This window comes from Hylobates moloch, unplaced genomic scaffold (genome assembly GCF_009828535.3).
Source record: "Hylobates moloch isolate HMO894 unplaced genomic scaffold, HMol_V3 SCAFFOLD_17, whole genome shotgun sequence".
Classification (NCBI taxonomy): domain Eukaryota; kingdom Metazoa; phylum Chordata; class Mammalia; order Primates; family Hylobatidae; genus Hylobates; species Hylobates moloch.
This window is the reverse complement of record NW_026652292.1, coordinates 77,873,430-77,886,120: the sequence shown is the minus strand read 5'-3', so window position 1 is coordinate 77,886,120 and position 12,691 is coordinate 77,873,430.

The window sequence follows — 12,691 nt, the reverse complement described above, 5'->3', positions numbered from 1 at the left end:
AATAAACAAAGCTAACCTCCTCAAAGAGGCCTCAGCACACAGATAGGAGTTCAACAAAGAAAATGGAGGAAAGAAAATATTCAAAATTTTTCTGACCTGAAGAATCAAACTTTGCAGATGGAAAGAAACTACAGTGCCCGGCACAATGGTGGAAAGCCTACCCACTTCCAGGGTCATCGTTTTGAGGATCAGAACTCAGGGAGACTGAGAACACTGTAAACAATGGCTTAGGAGAATCAGAATACGTCTTCAGGCTTCCCAGCAGCAATAAGGGGAGGGAGTGCTGCTTTCAAACTCTGAGAAGAAATTCTTGGACCTCGAATGCTGGCTATGACCCTTCAAACTATTGATTACACCTGAGAGGGAAATGAAGACTTTTTACCCACGCAAGGTTTTGTACCAGTTAGCTTTTGGTGTGTAATGAAACACCCCAGAATTTAGTGTCTTCAAAGAAAAAAAGAGTAAACATTGACTATTTCTTACAATTTCGCCTGTGGGCTGGGAGGCAGAGCTGAGGATGAATGTTTTAGAACGGCCTCACTCACAGGTTTGCTGATTGGCTCAGGGCAACACAGATGCTATCAGCAGGCATCTCTCTCACCCAGCGGGCTCTCCCAGGCCAGCCCTGTGATCACCCCAGTTGTTACCAGAAAGCGGTCTCAATCCAGACTCAAGAGAGGGTTTTTGGTTCTTGCACAAGAAGGAATTCCAGATGAGTCCACAGAATAAAGTGAAAGCAAGTTTATTAAGAGAGTAAAGGCAAGAAGGGATTGCTACTCCACAGGCAGAGCAGGGTGTTCCCAAGAGCAAGAGGAGGAACGCATGTGCCTTAGGTACAGTGCTTGTTTATATATAAGACAACAAAGCCACAAAATCCTGGGAGAGGTGTGCTCTGCTACTAGGGCTGGTGACTAAGGATTGTTCATCTTTGTGCAACTACTGCCTTCTGCAAGAATCTTTAAAGCAAATTTTTTTTTTTTTTGGACGGAGTCTTGCTCTGTAACCCAGTCTGGAGTGCTGGAGTGCAATGGTGCGATCTCCACTCACTGCAACCTCCGCCTCCCAGGTTCAAGCACTTCTCCTGCCTCAGCCTCCCAAATAGCTGGGATTACAGGTGCCAACAACCATACCTTGCTAATTTTTTGTATTTTTAATAGAGATGCATTTCACCATGTTGGCTAGGCTGGTCTTGAACCCCTGACCTCAGGTGATCTGCCCACCTCAGCCTCCCAAAGTGCTGGGATTACAGGTGTGAGCCACCGTGCCCAGCCACCAAACTTATTTTTAAACTAAGAATGCTTTTGTTCTTAAGGTATCAGGACATCAGGACATTTCCTGGGTCTGTTAAGTCCGGGGTCTGTTGGGTAAACATTGTTCACTTGTTTCCCATCTGTAAATCTCCTGTTGACTAAGAATGCCTAACCTCCTGGGAATGCAGCCCAGCGGGTCTCAGCCTCATTTTCCCAGCCCCTATTCAAGATGGAGTCACTCTGGTCAAAGTCTCTGACACTGGAGCCCCCAAGGTCAGTAAGATAAGCCCCAAGGCACACTCGCTTCTCAAGTCTCTGCTTGTGTCACATTTCCTGTCGTCCCATGGGCCAAAACAAGTCACAGGACCAAGCCCAGGTCACCGTGAGGGGAGATGACCCAAAGGTATGGACCTATGGTGGGAAGTTTTCAAACTGGCTCCCATTCACGTAAAGGCAATTTCTCAGGAAGTCGCTGGAGGGTGTGCGCCACTAACACGAAACCAGGAAAGAAGGAAACACATGAGGCAGGGACTCCTGGTTGTCCCTGACATCTGACCTTCCCTTCGTACGTCGCATTGGAGTTGTTATCTGGACACAGGGTCATCCCTCAGAGCCAGGTGGGGCCAACAGCGAGGACACGGAAGTGATCTGCTCCAGGCACTGCTGTAAGAGGGGAGAAGCCTGTCTTTCACCTGCCCTCCCATCCTAAAGGCTGGCCCGACTGTAGACACAGTGCTGGAAGTGTAACCACCCAGTGGGTTCACCTTGCCCACTACCTGGACAGAACCGATTTATCAAGACAGGAGAATTGCAGTGGAGAAAGTAATTTAGGCAGAGCCGGCTGTGAGGGAGACTGGAGTTTTATTATTACTCAAATCAGTCTCCCCAAGCATTCGGGGATCAGAGTGTTAATTTTAATTATAATTAATTAATTTGGAGACAGAGTCTCTCTCTGTCGCCCAGGCTGGAGTGCAGTGGCATGATCTTGGCTCACTGCAACCTCCACCTCCTGGGTTCAGGCGATTCTCCTGCCTCAGCCTCCCGAGTAGCTGGGATTACAGGCACCCACAACCATGACCGGCTAATTTTTGTATTTTTAGTAGAGACGGGGTTTCACCGCCTTGGCCAGGCTGGTCTCGAACTCCTGACCTCAAGTGATCTGCTCATCTTGGCCTCCCAAAGTGCTGGGATTACAGGTGTGAGCTAACGCGCCCGGCCGGGATCACAGTTTTTAAAGACAATTTGGTGGGTAGGGGCTTGGGAAGTGGGGAGTGCTGATTGGTCAGGTTGGAGATGGAATCATAGTGGGTTGAAGTGAGGTTTTCTTAATGTCTTATCTTCCTAGGTGCAATGGTAGAACTGGTTGAGCCAGATTACTGGTCTGGGTGGTGTTGGCTAATCCATCCAGCGCAGGGTCTGCAAAATATCTCAAGCACTGATCTTAGGTTTTACAATAATGATGTTATCCCCAGGAGCAATTTGGGGAGGTTCAGACTCTTGGAGCCAGAGGCTGCATGACCTCTGAACTGTGATTCTAATCTTGTAGCTAATTTGTTAGTCCTGCAAAGGCAGACTGGACCCTAGGCAAGAAGGGGGGTCTTTTTGGGAAAGGGCTGTTACCAATTTTGTTTCAGTCAAACCATGAACTGAATTCCTTCCCAAAGTTAGTTTGGCCTATGTCCAGGAATGAACAGGGACAGCTTAAAGGTTAGAAGGAAGATGGAGTCTGTTAGGTCTGATTTTTTTCACTGTCATAATTTCCTCGGTTATAATTTTGCAAAGGTGGTTTCAGAAGCTGGAGCAACTAGTTTAGATCTCAAGATAGAAAATGTGGGTCAAAAGAGAGAGAGAGTGACAAGAGAGAAGAAACCTGCCTGGAACCAGCACACTAGCCTAGGCCACCTACTCAGATGGTGACCTGAGAGAGAAATACAATTCTGTTTTGCATAAACTGCTGTACTGGGGGGTCTCTTTGTTATAGCAGCCTAGCCTGTTTCCTAGCTAATCCATCTGGGATCCCAGAAACAGGGATACCACGGAGGAGAGACACAAAAGGACCCCCCCAGGTGACAGTGAGGGAGTCCCCAGGGTGACGGCTGGGTGGTGGGCCTAGAGAGTGAACAGTCCAGATTGACACAAGAAGATGGAAATTTCCAAACAATAAATCTACGGGGCTGGGGAAGCAGAAATTGAGAGCTTATCTGATAGTTTTAACACATTGAGAAGAATTTTCTATTTTTCACAAATGAATTAGTGATCAATGTGGAAAAAAACTAGACAAACAAAAAACTAGATAATTATTAGGCACAGCGTAAACAAAAAGTAATCATAAGCCGGCCGCGGTGGCTCACATCTGTGATCCCAGCACTTGGGGAGGCCAAGGTGGCTGGATCACCTGAGGTCAGGAGTTCGTGACCAGCCTGGCTAACACGATGAAACCCTGTCTCTGTGGTGGCGTGTGCCTGTAATCCCAGCTACTTGGAAGGCCGAGGTATGAGAATCGCTTGAACCCGGGAGGCGGAGGTTGCAGTGAGCCGAGATCATGCTACTGCACTCCAGCCTGGGAGACAGAGTGAGACTCGGTCTTCAAAAAAAAAAAAGAAAAAGAAAAGAAAGAAAGAAATGTAATCATAGTGCCTTCCGTGGCCCAGCTGTGAATCCTATTCACACAGCATAGAAATGATGGACACTGATTTAACAGGACACAGTGAGATGGTGATACTGGGAAGGTGGCTTGTCCATTAAAGTCTCGTCGAAGGAGGCCAGAGGGGCCATATGAGAGATGATTTTTCTTTCATGGTGTCTACACATATTATCTCAAACTGGAAAATCAGAAATAGCATATGAACATGTTATTCCAAAACATGGAGGTAATTAGCAGAAGAAACAGCCGAAAGGGGTGGAGGCCGTTCCTCTGAGGCATGGCAACTAGGGGTGAGAGCAAAGGGATAGGGGCTTTAAAAACCATGAGCATTTAATTTAATTTAAAGAGACAGGAAGCGAAGATGTTGCCGGAAAGGGGTCCCAATCCAGACCCCAAGAGAGGGTTCTTGGATCTCGCGGAAGAAAGAATTCAGGGCGGAGTCCATGGAGAAAAGTGAAAGCAAGTTTATTAGGAAAGTAAAGGAAGAAAAGAATGGCTACTCCATGGACAGAGCAGCCCAAGGGCTGCTGGTTGCCCATTTTTATGGTTATTTCTTGATGATATGCTAAACAAGGGGTGGATTATTCATGCCTCCCCTTTCTAGACCATATAGGGTAACTTCCTGACATTGCCACTGCATTTGTAAACTGTCATGGCGCTGATGGGAGTGTGGCAGCAAAGACGACCAGAGGTCACTCTCACGGCCATCTTGGTTTTGGTGGATTTTGGCTGGCTTCTTTAATGCAAACTGTTTTATCAGCAAGGTCTGTATGACTTGCATTTTGTGCCAACCTCCTATCTCATCCTGTGACTTAGATGCCTTAACCATCTGGGAATGCAGCCCAGTAGGTTTTAGCCTCATTTTACCCAGCTCCTATTCAAGATGGAGTCGCTCTGGTTCACACACCTCTGACAGCCCTGCCGTATGACCCCACCCTGGTGGGTGGGGTGGAGAGTGTGAGAAGGGTTCAGGGACCGGCAGAACCTGAGCTGCGCTGGCAGGAGATGGAGATGCCTCCAAACCAAGGGGTTCCTGGGTGGAACATGCTCTGCTCTGTCTCCATTCTGGAGCAGGGTTTGCTGATGACAGTCCCTGCACTTCCTCAGGCCCCTGCTTACCTAGCTGCCCACTGGAAGGGAGCGTGTCTTGGCCATGCCCAGCACAGGAGCCTTGAGAACTGGAGAATGAATGGATGATGGACTAAATCCATAAATTCATGAATGATTGAAGGAATGAATGGCTCCATGAATGAATGATTGTGTAAATGATGGTGTGATACTTTATTTCTCAACAAATCATAGCCGTCCTGAAAAGCAGATCTTTATAATCCTGATCTCACAGAGGAGGCAACTGAGGCTGGAAAAGTTAGGAGGTGTGCCCAAGGCTCATCCTATACGACAGTGACCAGTGTGACCACTGATTGAGACCTACTGCGTGCTGGGCCTTGTGTCGCACACTTTGCACTCTATTGTATTCTACATAAACCCGTGAGGCAGGTCCTATTATTGCTCCTGTTCTAGAGGTAAGGACCTTGAGTTTCAGAGAGGTTAGGGAACCTGCCCAGGGCCACACAGTAAAGGCAGAGGCCAGGCTGGAAGACGGGTCTCTGAAACCTACGCGGTCACAGGTTCTGGAGCTGGGGTCTGGCCCCATTCAGTCTTGACCCCAGTGCCTCTGTTCTTCCTCCACTGATATCGCGAGGCAAAGGGTGGTGAACTCCACGCAGCCCGCAGAATCTAGGGAAAGTTGTAAGGTTCCTATTGGTACCTATATTAGGGTTCTCCGGAGGGACAGAACTATAGGATCTATGTGTCTACGAAAGGGGGTTTATCAGAGAGAATTGACTCACACGATCACAAAGCAAAGTTTCATGATAGGCTGTCTGCAAGCTGGCGAAGAAGGAAGCCAGTAGTGGCTCAGCCCAAGTCCAAAAGCCTCAAAGGTAGGGAAGCCGACAGTGCAGCCTTCAATCTGCGGCTGAAAGCACAGATTTCGGCAAACCACTGGTGTAAGTCCCAGAGTCCAAAGGCCGAAGAACCTGGAGTCTGATGTCCAAGGGCAGGAGGAGTGGAAGGAAGCATCCAGCATGTGAGGAAGATGAAGGTGGAAGACTCAGCAAGCCAGCTTCTCCCACCTTCTTCCGCCTGCTTAGTTGGAGCCTCGCTGGCAGCGGATTGGATGGTGCCCACCCACATGGAGGGTGGGTCTGCCTCTCCCAGTCCACTGACTCAAATGTCAGTCTCCTCTGGCAACACCCCCACAGACACACCCAGAAACAATGTTTCACTAGCTATCTAGGCATCTCTCACTCCAATCCAGTTGACACCTAACAGTAACCATCACAGTACCTATCAGGACTCATTCTTTATATGCTACAAAAAGTTCCTGCGTAATAACTTCTGCTACTTTTGCTGAAAGAAATCCAAACAGCCTCGAAAAGGGGACAGTATCCTTGACTTAAACTAAACACAAAGCCCTCCTTGGTTTGGAAATACCTGGAGAAACTTGCCCCTTGGGTCTGAGCAGCCGTAGAGCAAAAGCAAGGGCAGTGATGGTGAGAGGTGACAGCATACTGGCAGCCCTTGCTCGCTCTCGGCGCCTCCTCAACCTCAGCGCCCCCTCTGGCCGCGCTTGAGGGGCCCTTCAGCCCGCCGCTGCACCGTGTTAGCCCCCTCTCTGGGCTGGCCGAGGCCGGAGCCGGCTCCCTCAGCTTGGGGGTAGGTGTGGAGGGAGAGGCGCGGGCGGGAACCTGGGCTGCGCGCTGCGCTTGCGGGCCAGCGCGAGTTCCGGGCGGGCGGGGGCTCGGCGGGCCCCGCTCTCGGAGCAGCAGCCCAGCGCCGCCAGCCCCGGGCAGTGAGGGGCTTAGCACCCGGGCCAGCAGCTGTGGAGGGTGCCCCGGGTCCCCCAGCAGTGCCGGCCCGCCGGCACTGCGCTCGAATTCTCGCCGGGCCTCAGCTGCCTCCCCGCAGGGCAGGGCTCCGGACCTGCAGCCCACCATGCCCGAGCCTCCCATCGGCCGTGGGCTCCTGCGCGGCCGAGCCTCCCGGACAAGCACCGCCCCCTGCTCCGCGGCGCCGGGTCCCATCGACCGCCCAAGGGCTGAGGAGTGCGGGCAGACGGCGCCGGATTGGCGGGCAGCTCCACCTGCTTCTTCTATGCAGGATCCACTAGGTGAAGCCAGCTGGGCTCCTGAGTTTAGTGGGGAGTTGGAGAACCTTTATGTCTAGCTAAGGGACTGTAAATACACCAATCAGCACTCGTGTCTAGCTCAAGGTTTGTAAATGCACCAATCAACACTCAGCACCCTGTGTCTAGCTCAAGGTTTGTAAATGCACCAATCAGTGCTCTGTGTCTAGCTAATCCAGTGGGGACTTGGAGAACTTTTGTGTCTAGCTCAGGGATTGTAAACGCACCAATCAGCACCCTGTCAAAATGGACCAATCAGCTCTCTGTAAAACAGACCAGTCAGCCCTCTGCAAAATGGACCAATTAGCAAGATGTGGGTGGGGCCAGATAAGAGAATAAAAGCAGGCTGCTGGCGCCGGAAGTGGTAACACGGTGGGGGTTCTCTTCCATGGTATGGGAGTTTGTTCTTTCACTCTTTGTGGTAGCTCTCACTGCTGCTTACTCTTTGGGTGTGTGCTGCGTTTATGAGCTGTAACGCTTGCCGTGAAGGTCTGCAGCTTCACTCCTGAGCCAGCGAGACGAGGAACCCACCAGAAGGAAGAAAACTCGGAACACATCCGAACATCAGAAGGAACAAAGTCCAGACACGCTACCTTTAAGAACTGTAACAGTTGCCGCAAGGGTCCGTGGCTTCATTCTTGAAGTCAGGGAGACCAAGAACCCACGAATTTCAGACACAATGGGGGGCGCGAGCCCTGCTGCAGGGCCATACATTTTTTTTAATTTCCTCCCGTCTTCCCCCCGGTTCTGAGAGGAAGGTGCTTTCACCTGCACTGTTCCCATGAGGAAACGAGGCTTCAGGAATCTGACAAAACTTCCAAAGTTCCATGGCCGCAGGAACCAAGGTTTCGATAGCCAGACTTCTCAGCCCCCTAGGTGGAGAAGCAGGAGGCATGACAGATGAGGGTGAGAGTGCATGCCAGGTCAAGCCGAAAATGCGACAATGCCACATGGTCTTTTCCACTTAGCTTAGCTCCAGGATGCCTTTGAACAGTGTTGCAGCCCCGTGGGCAGAAAATTGCACTTGCCTCAAGCCTCATTAAAGCAAATCGAGTCAGAAGGGATTGAAACACCTGGAAGAAATAACGATGGATTCAAACAAGGAAAAGGTGTGGGTCCGTCCCTTTTCCTGGCAAATCCAGCGGCCTAGGAGACGTCACAAAAACATTCCAAGGCTTCTGAACTTTTAAAGAGGCTAAGGATGGGGCCTGCCAGGTACAGGATGGCCCATGCAGGTGGAGACGCAGCCACAGGATACCTGGGTTTCATCGCAGCCTCGTCACCTACCAGTGTTGGGACTGTATCAGTTATCCCGAATTTAACAGGCTAAAGCCACATTCATCATCTTATACTTGTGGGGGTCAGGAACCCAGGAGTGGATTCACCAGGAGGTTCTGGCTGGGGAGTGTGGGCAGTGGCAGCCATCCCTGTTTCCAAGTGCACCGTGTGGCAGCTGGCTTGGGGCTCCAGGTCCTCGAGGTGCGGGCTTCCCCACCCAGAGTGACGGATCCGAGAGAGAGCAGCCGAACTGAAAGCCACAGCCTTTTGTAAACAAACCTCAGAAGTGACATCTCGTCACTTCTGCCATATTTACTGGTCACACAGACCCATCCTGCTACATGAAAGGAGCAGCAGGAAGGTGGCGGGGACTACTGGGACCATCTTGGAGGCTGCCACAGACATCCAAGGTGAGTTACCGCCCTGCTTCGTGCCCGGGTCCCCCTGGATAAAGTGGGGACAATAACATCACCCTCACCAGGTTTTCGAAAGCATGTCCACAAAGCAGCCACCAGTGTCTGGCAGGCGGTAGGTGTTCTGCAGGGAGTAGTCGGCTGCCCCACCCAGCTCTGGGCCCCAGCTCCCTCCTCTGATGGGGCTGGTGTCCTTGGGGCTCTTCCAGCTCCAGCAGAAATGGGGAGCGGGGTACCGGGTCACCTCACTGCCTGGCTTGCTGGGCCAGGCGCTCGGCCCTCAGCCCCAGTTATACGCTTGGTCTCAGCCGGGGCTACCCAAAACGCAGCACCCGAGTTCTTCCCATCTTTGGGGGTGGGATTCAGCACAGGACCCTCACTGTCCTAAAGAGACAGGTTATTCTGTGACTAAAATAGGAAGAAAAGGGCCTTTCTGGCTAACGGCAGGAAAAAAACACATCTAGTTAGAGGAAAGCTAGATAGCTGACTGATTTGATCACTTCTGGAAGGAAAGAAAAGGGAACCCGAGTCTTTTCTGTTTTGTTTGTTTGTTTTGTTTTGTTTTGTTCCCCAGGCTACTTTCCAAAGTCACTGTAGAAGTTCAACACTTTAGGAACAACAATGGTTTGCCAGCCTCCAAGGTGTGGTTTCCTAGCAACTGGGAAGCTTTTGGGCTCCAAATGATTGATCAAGTTATGAGTGACTCAAGCAACAGCAAAGTCCATTTAGAAAAACAACAAAGCACCTTTATCTTTACCTGGGTGCTGTTAGAATTACGCGTGGGGCCCACACAGTCAGATGACATCATGAACCTCAGACAAACTGCAACAGGCAGCAGCATTCAGGGATAACAGGCAGGGAGCAGGAACCCAAAGATTTTCCAGGAGACATCTCAGAGAGGGGCTCAGGAGCCATGCAGAGGGGTGGGGGCGTGGGAATCTGGGACGCTAGAGCCCTGTCAGTGGCCCAGTCTGACGCTGTCACTCCAGCTGTGTCTCTCTGGAGGCTGCAGGCGAGAACCATCTCCTCACCTTTTCCAGCGTGAGAGATGCCCATGTTCCTTGGTTCATGGCCCCTTCTCCCATCTTGAAGCCTGCAGGGTGGCATCTTCCAATCTCTCACCCTTACTCTCCAGCCTCCCTCTTACAAGGACACTTGAAATTACTTTGGGCTCTTCTGGATAGGAAAGTCCAGAATCATCTCCCCAGTAGCAAGGTCTTTAACTGAATCCCATCTGCAGTGTCCCTCTTGCCATGCAAGGGGACACACGAACAAGATTTGGGGATTAGGACCTGGATATCTTTGGGGGCTGCGATTCTACCACCCACAGTCTTCACGATGGACATGTCTATTTTGCAACAGCCGCCAGGATGAGAGAATGCATGGTATGTGTCCAGCATATGGTGGGTGCTCCATTAATGTTGGTGAAACTGGGCAGAGCATCACAGCGCTCACGGTAGATGACTAGCATTTTTCTCTACCTGCCATTGTGCTTTATTCACTGACTGGTACCTGGTTCATCTCCCCACAAACACCCCTCCCAGTGGGGCAGGGGCTCTGTTCATTGCTGCATCCTCTGTGCCAGGAAAGAGTGAAGCACACAGCAGGTGCTGAATGTTTTGAGTGAATGAGTGTTCATTTTCTTTGTCATGAAGAGGAAGCACTATTTATCGGATAGGGTCCTGGCTGTCAAAGTGTGCCTTCCGGAAACCGAGCTGCCGGATGAGATGTGTTGGGCCACGTGGCTGTTTAGTAGCCCTGACACCCCATCCTGCTGATGGGGAGCTGGGGTGTTTACAGGATTCTATCCTCAGGTGGCAGACTCGAGAGAGACAGGTCCTGCTTCATGGGCGTCTGCAGAAATGTGGGTTTTTGTCACCTCACTTGGGAGTGCACTTGCATGATGTAGGATTAAAAAAAAAAAAAAAAGGAAAAGAGCATTTGAATAATTAGACTGTGAATGACTGGTCTTTAACAGCATATCCAAAGGACGCAGAGAGGTCTTTCTGATGGCTTCACTACCCAAGAATGGACAGTGAAGGCCCCCTGAAAGAACACCCTTGGGGAGCTGGGCTTCCGGAGGGCTTGGAAACTGGTGCCAAACCCTCTCCTGGCACTTGAGATGGCACCACCCAATTGGGTCTTTCCTGACTCATTCTCTCAAATGCTACTACCTTGTGGAAGCAAAGTGAGACCCTGCCCCCGGTCCCTCCCTGGGTGTCCTACAGCTCCATGGGGTGATGGCCCAGACCAGAGCAGGTGGCCGGGACGGGGTGTTAAATAACGGCTGTTCCTGCAGATGGCAGGTTCTTTCCTGGGTGGGGTGGTTGGGGGGGCCTGGGGAGCCTCTGTAAAACCCAGAACAAATGTGGAGGCTGCAGTGAGCCGAGATAGCACCGCTACACTCCAGCCTGGGTGACAAAGTGAGACCCTATTTCAAACAAACAAACAAAAACGGTGTTGCTAAGAAGTTTTGAAAACCACTAACCTAGCCCAGACTTTCCATTTTACAGATAGGGACACTGAGGCCTGGGGACAGGTGTTAAATGGTGCCTGGTGGCACAGGGGTTTGTGGCAGAATGAGTGGAACCCGGGACCATGCCCATTCTGGACTCTGCCCAAAAGACAGCACCACTTCTTCTCCAAGCTGCGCGCCTCTGCTGGTTGGTTAGAAACTAGTTGTGGGTGCTGAGTGGCAGCATAGTGGCCCAGGGGAAGGGGACAGGCAGAGCTCCGTCCCTCCTGCTCTGCTATGTGCCATGTGATAATGTGCTAATGGGCTATGGCCTCCACTCTGAACCTCGGTGTCTTCTGTAGATGGGGCATGTTGGAGCATCGTCCTCATCCAGGTGTTGTGAGGGAGATGCTGTGTTGTCATCTTTGTCCTCTCGGAAAGCATCAGGCGACCTCCCTCCTCTGCACAGTCAGTGGGGATCCTGGGGGCAGAGTCACAGGGCGAGGGCCTTCCATGGCCTCACAAATCCACTGGATGGGGAGAGGAAATGGGGCTGAACTCCAACCTCATCTCACTGCCTGGGAAAGAAACCCAGGGGCGAGCACATGGCTCGGAGTGATGACACCTCCTGAGCCTCTCGTGTGGTTTCACCCAGCCCCTCCAGGCAGGACAAACCAGGATGAGAGGACAGTGTCGGGGTGTAGCTGCCACCACCCAGTGTCGTCCGAGGAAAATGGAGCAGCCACATCCTGCACGGCAACACCAGGTGACCAAGCCAGAGCGTGTGACCGCTCAACGCTTCCCACCCACAGCAGAGGTGAGGCCTGGTGCCCAGCAGAGAGCAGCCCAGCCTACGGGGGACAGGAGCAGGTACAGGCCATGTCCTCAACCTCAGGGAAGACAGCAAAGACCCAAGGGGCTGGGACAGACACAGGCTGCCCAAGAGGGGTGAGGTTTGCTGAGGGGCCCGCAGCTGCTCGGGTACCCCCACATGACTAAAAGTTCTGATTATAATCCCATGGGGTCATCACTGCAGGTTAGGGAACACAGGAGGTGGTTTCACAACACACTCCCGCATGGGCAGCAGCCCCCACGCCATCAATCACCTGTAGGCTCCACTTCATGGGTAACTGGAATTCAAAGATAATTATGACTGTGCACTTTCCGCTCAGTAAGATGTGAGGATGGCTGGGCTGACACTCCATGGTCACCTTCAGCACAGGTGTCTCTGCACAGGCAGCCCATGCCCAGGCCACCCCACAGTTACGGCAGATGCCCCAGGGGCCCCTCCAGCTGGAGGTGAAGCCAGGGTCTGGCTTTGGCAGGAAGCCGTCAACTGTGAAATGTCAACCTTGCTCTTTTATAACTCAAATTGCACTTGCATTTCATTCAACAGGAGTGCAGGCTCTACTGATGCTCACGCACGTACAAGAAAGACTTCAGTAAAGAAAGGAAGGAAAGCAC